This window comes from Triticum aestivum, chromosome 4B, assembly GCF_018294505.1.
Source record: "Triticum aestivum cultivar Chinese Spring chromosome 4B, IWGSC CS RefSeq v2.1, whole genome shotgun sequence".
NCBI classification, from domain to species: domain Eukaryota; kingdom Viridiplantae; phylum Streptophyta; class Magnoliopsida; order Poales; family Poaceae; genus Triticum; species Triticum aestivum.
In genome coordinates, this window is record NC_057804.1 from 251425094 (window position 1) to 251431990 (window position 6897).

The 6897-nt window shown below is 42.0% G+C and overlaps 1 long non-coding RNA gene across 8 annotated transcripts; it reads left to right on the top strand.

Annotated features, from left to right (window-relative positions):
* Positions 1 to 920: 920 nt before the first annotated feature.
* Positions 921 to 6664, top strand: LOC123091935 (uncharacterized). Of its 8 annotated transcripts, none has more exons than XR_006443872.1 (8): positions 921 to 1253; positions 1642 to 1829; positions 2145 to 2210; positions 2407 to 2540; positions 2832 to 2898; positions 3039 to 5195; positions 5447 to 5550; positions 5636 to 6658. It is a non-coding gene; the product is annotated as an uncharacterized lncRNA (long non-coding RNA). The 8 variants fall into 8 exon arrangements; XR_006443873.1 differs by lacking the exon at positions 921 to 1253 and having other exon boundaries at positions 1260 to 1829; positions 3039 to 4463; positions 4856 to 5195; positions 5636 to 6664; XR_006443870.1 differs by lacking the exon at positions 921 to 1253 and adding an exon at positions 1260 to 1533.
* Positions 6665 to 6897: the final 233 nt, after the last annotated feature.

Here is a 6897-nt window from a genome sequence, read left to right on the forward strand (position 1 = left end):
TATTGGTTTTTTAAGATGAGTAATTTGAGAGTTCAAACCATGAGTAGGGCAATTGCAAATCATTAATTTCATTCTTTCTCAAGATTGGGCAACATGCTCATGATCAAGCTATTTAAAATTCATAATATCGTTCCTAAGAGAGATGATCTTAGGCGGGGGGGGGGGGAAGAGGATACTTAGAGATAAAAACATATTTGCACTTATTCCATGAATCAATACTATAGGCAAAGACGAAAACCAAATTTTAGCACGATCTCTAATTGAAAAAGAAAATAACTTCAATTTAACAATATCATTATCCGTATCTTTCTTCTTTTGCATCTCACACAAATCAATAAAGTTGTTTAGATGGGTAGCGGCATCTTCACTAGGAAGGCCGGAGAATTGATCTTTCATAACAAGATTCAGCAAAGCAGCATTGATTTCACAAGATTCAACATCATTAAGAGGAGCAATCGGAGTTCTAAGAAAATCATTATTATTGGTGTTGGAAAAATCACACAATTTGGTATTATCTTGCGCCATCGTGACAAGCAATCCAACACACAAGCAAACAAAAAGGCAAGCGAAAGAGAGAGGAGATTGGGAAAGAGAGGGCGAATAAAACAGCAAGGGTAAAGTGGGGAAGAGGAAAACGAGAGGCAAATGACAAATTTTAACATAAAAGGATGCTAGCCAACCTGCCTCCACGAAGCTCCCTCGATTAGGTCGTTCTTGGCTGTTGGATCTGCCCTTCTAACGCATCCAGACCGTCAGATCTTCACCTTGCGGTCAAACTCTTTTGACCTTGCAGTCATTTCCACTAGCCAATGACGGTGAGCTCGCATTGCACGCTCATTGGTTGGGTGAGCTCTGCGCATGTCCGGGAGAGATTCGCCAATCTTGTCTGCCCGCGCATCGTGCTCGACCCGCAAAAAAGTGCAAAAGGTCAAAAACCCTAGTCGGCGCCTCTTCTCGTCCACCACTCGCCCCTCTGCCTCCTCTCCCAGGCCGCAGCCCTCGACACGCCGCCAGGGCACCATCGACACGTCGGTGATAGGCAGTGGTGGAGCCCAACCCGAGCCCAGTAGCAGTCCACTCCTAACCCTAGCTACAGCGGGCAGCGGATTGGATCAGGGAGCCCTCGCGGCCACGCCGCTGGCGCTTGGATTTGCTAGTCGTCACGTGGATCCGCCCTAGCCTCCGCCTCGAGTCACCTCCGTCGTTGATGTGGGTCAACTCCACCACTGCCGCCAGGAATCGCATCCTGGCAAGTAATTTCCTCCAAATCTCTGCTCTCCCTGTTCCTCCTGCCCTGCTCGCTGCGTGTGTGGTTCTGTGTGCACCGTGCGTCGTGCCTCGCATGCCTCCTGCGAGAAAGCAATCCTAGAGCCCTCCCTCCTCCTTTCCATCCACTCATGTCATGCCTCCTCCCCTTTCTCCCTAGCCGACGGTGGCTCCTCCCCGTGTGCCCACGGTCTCCAATGCGCTCAACCCGGCCCACCTCAGTCCCCTCACCCTCTGGTCACCGTCCTCCCGTGCCCTCACCCGCTGGTGGCCCTCCCATGCATCTCGGGCTTGATGGCTGCTTCCCCACCTCGCCCATTCAGCTCCGCCATCGCCTCCCTCCCTTGCTGATATCCATCTTATCTCCTTTTGCAGGGGCTTGTCCTTCCGTGGTGGTCATACGCCGTTTGAGATTGGAGGGAGACTAGGAGACCCTGGCGGAAGCGAGCCTGCTAGCAGAGGCTCCAGGGATGCTGGGTGATAGGGCCTAGTCCATGCCCCGGTTGTGCTGCTGGGTGATCTTATTCATCCTTCTTGTCAACGAGTTGTTCATGTCTAGCGAGGTTCCTACAATTTTTTGTTTATTTTAGTTGACCTGATGCTCAGATTTAGCTAGGCTTTCATATAGGATTTTTTTACCTTTTAAGTTTGTTGGGTACCTCAGATAAGTTTCTGCAAAGGGAATTTTTGTTTGTTCCTGCTCAGGAGATGCTCTCTGACCTAGCTAGATTCATAAAAATTGTTTTGTTTCTTAGTTTGTTTGGTAGCTTGCTCTTTCCTCGTCAAGAAGGGGATCGATTTGCCATGGACCTCCTTTCCCCACTATAAAAGAGGCTTTTGTTCCTTTGCTTGATGTGTTTCCCTCTTTTCGATTGTAGGATTTTTAGGACGAGCCTTCCTATCTAAAATTATCGGATAAATTCAACATATCTGTGGAAATCTAGGTATGAGATGGTTTTTTTCTATCTTGTGTTCTTACATTTTAATAGAAGTTGTCTGTAATTTTGCCTTTATACTGCACATTAATTCATTCTTTTGGGTAGGTAACTAAACTCCTTTAATTTTACTGAATCATTGAAGTTGTCTTTGCTAACCTGAGTTTTGCTTTGCAACAATTTGATTGCTTGTGTATTTGTGTAGTTTTCTGCAGATTCATACGACTCTGAATGTTATTCCATAACCGATGACTCAAAGTGATTATACACTGAAACCGAAGCCTTTGGAAAATGAAACAGAAACCTTACTTGAGAGCAGGCAGAGGCGTGGAACCAATGGTATGCTCTTGGATCAATATTCTACAGTTAAACAACATTCATATGTTCTGGCATCTATAGATTTACATTTGCCTTTTAACAGTCTAATTACATGTAAAAACTCCATCCATTCTGGTATGTGATACTGCAAGTGTACATTAAGAAAGTAGCCTTTACGGTCTAGCTTCAGTATCTGTAAATCATGGTTACGTACATACTACATAAAAAATGGAGCATCCTTATACTACCAAATTATTTGCTTGATCTGGTTGTTGGTTTCTGAATACTCAATTTCGTTCTTCTATTTTACAGGTGATGTTGTTGTTGCCTGCTCTTCTAAACTGCTGCTTGTTCATCGTTTGCTGTTTTGCCTATCAAGGTTTGTGCTTCCTCTTTAAGCTATATTTTCTTTTGATTATTGTTTTTGTCTGCAGTTTTCTTCTCCTCTGTGGCAACGTATTTGGATCATGTTTCTCTCTCAAGCATATTGGTTGTCTCGCTTGATCTTTGTACTAGCAGGAAGGTAACTACTCAAAGCAGTTGGCAAGACAAGCATTCGATGGAGCTCAAGCGTTGATCTTGAAGGAAGGTAACTACTCAAAGGTATGCACCTATTCATGTTGGAGCAGTTAAGTTTGCAAGGATTTTCTGCTGGAGGGCATGGTATGTGCTTGCAAGAAGTTCTTTGTGATCTGGTGACATCTTTTGGCCTATTGGGGAACTGGACATGATTTATATTGCGAAGTTCAATGTATGGATGAAAACTTCCTTTCATATCTGTTATGTATATTTTATATACATGGCTTTTGTGTTCTATCATGTGTGTTCCTGCTGCAGAATTTTGTATGGAAATTCACCATGAGTTAGAATGTATGTATTTTCAACTACAGCCATTTTTTTCAAAAGTCAAAAGAATTTCTGCATGATCACATATCATGATTATATTTTTTTACGAAACCTTTTATCCCAAACAAGTTGGGGTAGGCTAGATATGAAACCCTTTCACGAGGACTTTCCAGGAGGTCACCCATCCTAGTACTACTCTCGCCCAAATGGGTTTCATACCCAAAAGACTGGCTAGTTTTTACGTTGGCTCGCCAAGCCTATCACAACCCTTAGATATGAAACCCTTTTACGAGGACTTCCTAGGAGGTCACCCATCCTAGTACTATTCTCGCTCAAATGGGTTTCATACCTATGGGACTGGCTAGTTTTTACGTTGGCTCGCCATGATTATCTCCATGAAAAAAGCTTTAGACAGTACAAAATTGTAAAGGAATCATGGAACACTGTTGTATGTCGCTGCTGAACAGAAGCAGGATGCAACCATAAAGATTTTGTTGGATAACCATTCAGATGTAAGTCCCATTAAATGTCTCTCCATTATTATCTTAAATCACATTCATTTACAGTTTTCTCACTCTTATATTTGATAATATTCAATTGTCTTCTTTCTCCATTTTCCAATTAGTTGAATCTCAATAGTAAATTAGTTAGTATTTTGTTTTATCTCTGAAATCTCGAGATGTACACAAGTTGTTAGGTGTCAAAAAAAGTACACAAGTTGTTAACATTTGAATTTAGATTTACGTTCGCCTTTTACTCGTTCTATTTTTTGCATAATTGTGTCCTGTCTGTTAAGACATGCTGAAAAGCTAGCTATTCTGCAGCAAGCAGAGAGTCATGGGCTCTTTCTGTGAGTCACCTGCTTCTCATGTACAAATATTTCACCATCTAAGTTTGAAATAAAATTGTACATCGAAGATATCAATGATTTGCCAAGACTCCAAAGTCTTGTTGTTATTTTTTGTAACTTCTGATCTTGAACTTTGATAGACAGATAATTATGACTCTTTGACATCAGAAAATATTTTAGTTTATTTTGGGGTGGATGTTATTATGGCATCAATACGGCTTCATTCCACTTTATCTGGCGCGACACAGGTCAATAACTACTTCCTTTGATTTCTTCATCATGAATGCCTATGTGCATCTATTAAAAAACCTTTATTGTTTGTATTGAGTGAATAAGAACTGCAGTAGTTTCTCAATGTGGAGGCCATTATATTTATGATATAAGATGGAATCCCGAAGGGCGATGTATACTTTTGGGGTTAAGGATATAAAGAACAACATGGCTTATGAGGTTGAAGAGAGCTCAAGTGGCATCTTTTGGTTCTTGGAGGCCTGCACTTTCCTGGTGGAGCAGTAGCAAAATAATTCAGAGGCTTTAAAGCTACTCCACTTCACGTAGTTAGGATCAATTCTTTGTTTCGGTTTGAAATATTCCCCAGTCCCTCCTATTTGATCGATTCATCTAATGGACATTTTGCCAGGCAAATAAAGAGAAGGCAGATGTATTGTTTTTTCTGGAGTACGGGATATGTATTGTTACGAGTGAAGCCATCCATACAAGTCGGTATATTAATAACCCCATATGTGGAATTCAAGATATAGAGAAATGTTCTTGTTCTGCTAATCGGTTGCTTTACCAAATGTACTGTAAATGACGTTATTATTGTTCAAGATATAGATAAATGTTATTGTTCTTCATTGTAGTGGATGATATCCATTCCAATTATTGAGATGATGGAAGCACCACTTAGGAGTTTTGTCTCTGACCTAACGAAGCTGTTGAGGAAGAAGGGATAAATAAGTGCTGAGAAGACGGGATAAGTAAGTTGCTTGATTCATGGGCCGAACTGGTTGCCATATGATTGCTTTGAAATATACATGCATCTAAGTGGCACATAATACTCTCTTTTTTCAAACACACAAAAACAAAGTTGATAGAAACACTACTCTTTCTAAAATAATATGAGGCCTCCTTAACAGGTTTTATACGTGGTGTTTAGTATACATATGTTCTCAATGTGTTTTATTGCCTGGCATTTTGAACCCAAGGGTTTTTTTCTCTGTCAAATCAGCTTATCAAATTCAGTTTGGTATTACCCATCAACAAGCTAACCGTGCTACTGGTGAAGGCTCAGTAGGCTCGCAATCGCAGCGGAGCATAGGGGTCTGGCACACGGTAGGGAAAGCTCATTGCCCTCCCTAAGTACAACACTTCCTATGGAGGTCCGCTCATAATAGCCATCCCTTGCTAATGAATATAGAAAGACGTGGTGTGGAGCTGGATACTCTTTGTTGCGTTTGCGGGTGTCTGCTTGAAGTTGGCGGCCACCTTTTCCTTCGCTGTAAGGAAGTCAAAAAAGTTTGGCGAACCACCCAGCTAGAGGGTGTGAGACAGGAGCTGCTTTTATGTCAATCTCAGTTGGAGATTCTTGAGCGTATTTTTTGCACAACCGGAAAACATCAAGCTTCAGGTCATATGCCTATTGTGGAAGTGGTGGACTGAGGAATAATGGCATGTTGAACGCAGACTAAGGCCTGAAGAATTTAGTGCACAACTGTCTTTTGATGTTGCTGAATGGTGCCAGTTTTTTACGCCCTCTCCAAAGCCTGTTATACAGGATACGAGCAAGTGGAAGCCGCCACCTGACTTCGTCAAGATCAACCTGGACGGTGCATACTATCCGGAATCTGGTACGGGAGGTTGGGGCTGCATTGCTGGAGCGCCGGACGGAGATATCCTATTCGCAGCCGCTGGACCGCTCAGTAACTTGTCTGAACCGTTACAGGCTGAAAGCAATGCGTTTTTGAAGGCGATCGACCTTTCGGAAAATTTGCCATGGGCAAAGTCATCTTTGAAACGGATTGTCTAAATCTGAAACAGGATGTGTGTTCGGACGCCTGTGACGGCGCAGCTCTAAGAGCTTTATTCAGAGAAGAAAAATATCATCTCCGTTTGGGTTTCATCGAGTACCGAGTGGAGTTCTCTCCCCGAAACTGTAACACACCAGCGCATGTGCTAGCAAGTCTCGATTCTCGGGAAGTTCAAAGTGACCATACTCTGTGGATTACCAATTTTCCTGCTGATGTAACCCGTGCAGTGGCCGGCGATCTTGCCGCGACCACATGTTAATGGAATGCAAGGTGTTTCATATAAAAAAAAGTATACATATGTTCTAAGGCAAAAAGATATGTACTTTATATACGTTCTTAGGCAAAAAGTATAGAGAAGGGTCTAAATTCTTGCCGTGCGTACTTGCTCAAATAGAAGAACACTAAAAAATACATATATTTCCAAAATGATGTGGTTTTGAATGAGACTCCACACTACCAAAGTAAAATGTGCATGTACATCTTATTGTAGACACCAAAACTATTATTTATTAAAGGGGATTATTTGTTACCGTATGTGCATGCTCATAACTAAGACAACTAATACATGGTTTTTACAATGTGCACACTGATTCAAAAAGATACACCTATTTTCGGCGACATGATTTTGAATGGGACTTTATGCTATCAAATT